Genomic DNA, 1,177 nt, shown 5'->3' on the forward strand with positions numbered 1-1,177 from the left:
CAGCAGCGGTGCGTCTCGTGGGCTAGACTAACAAAACATTCAAATGCAGCAATGTCGCTTACATCATTATCTCCGCATCTCGTGCTCCACTGATGACTCTCCCTGATGGACACCTAACATTCAAATGCAAATGTTTATTTTAAATTCGACTAATATTCATGTTTTTAGTCACAATTTCCTCATCACAGGCAGGCACAGCACTCATTTCAGCATGTGTTCGTGTTTGTGTGTGCTGTCTGCGTCACTCATAGCACGTGCCTATATCGTGCGCCATATCGAACATTTTTTCTATCGTTATCGAAGAAGGTGTACCGTCGATAAATATCGATACCGTTTTATCGCCCAGGCCTATATACCATAAATTATATACTCTATTTATCAAGATACATTTGCATCTTTGACGATCTCTCAGTAATGTTTGTCTTGTAAATGCAGATCAAAAGTGGAAAGTGGACCAGAGATTGTCACAGGAAACCCAACAGTCATTAAGATGGTGGTGAGCTTTAACAGAGGAGCCAGGAGCCCGAACGCACTCCGGCAGATCCTGGCTCCGGTCGTGAAGGAAATCATGGATGACAAGACGCTCAACATTAAAACTGACCCAGTCGACATATACAAGAGCTGGGTGAACCAGATGGAGAGTCAAACTGGAGAGGCCAGGTGTGTTTTCAACCTTTTTGATATGAAGTGCAGCCCGCTATCTAACACAATATTCTCCCCCTCCATATACGCTAAGATATTTTCAGTATTTTCTTCTGTAATTATGACAAAGCTGCTTGTTTTCAAACTTTTATTGATATATCTAATTAATTAATGTGGTTAATTCATTTAATGTATTAAATTATTTAACTTTGATTTATTTTGTGATCCCACAGGTTATGTTCTATATTCCAGAACTGTATGTTCTTCAATAAAAACAGTAGTTATTTCATTTAGATTAGAATAATATTATTTTAATATACTAAGGATATTAATTATTAATTTAATATCTACATCATCCTGTGTCATCCTTGGAAGTCTGCTGAGGCCCTTTAGTGGGCCCTGGGGTTAAGAACCACCACTCTAGTCTGAGACAGGCACTGTTACAGTGTTACAAAATTCACCTGCATGAATCAGCGAGCTTCAGCTTTCAGAGACACATTTTAACACGCTTTGGACTGTTGTTGAAGAGGAGGCC

The 1,177-nt window shown here is 39.3% G+C and overlaps 1 protein-coding gene across 1 annotated transcript in view; it reads left to right on the forward strand.

Moving 5' to 3' along the window:
• The window catches only part of iqgap1 (IQ motif containing GTPase activating protein 1), a 67,811-nt gene that overhangs the window by 56,787 nt on the left and 9,847 nt on the right, over positions 1-1,177 (forward strand). The gene's annotated exons all lie outside the window — the stretch shown is intronic.

This window comes from Sinocyclocheilus anshuiensis, unplaced genomic scaffold (genome assembly GCF_001515605.1).
Source record: "Sinocyclocheilus anshuiensis isolate Anshui unplaced genomic scaffold, SAMN03320099.WGS_v1.1 scaffold282, whole genome shotgun sequence".
NCBI classification, from domain to species: Eukaryota; Metazoa; Chordata; class Actinopteri; order Cypriniformes; family Cyprinidae; genus Sinocyclocheilus; species Sinocyclocheilus anshuiensis.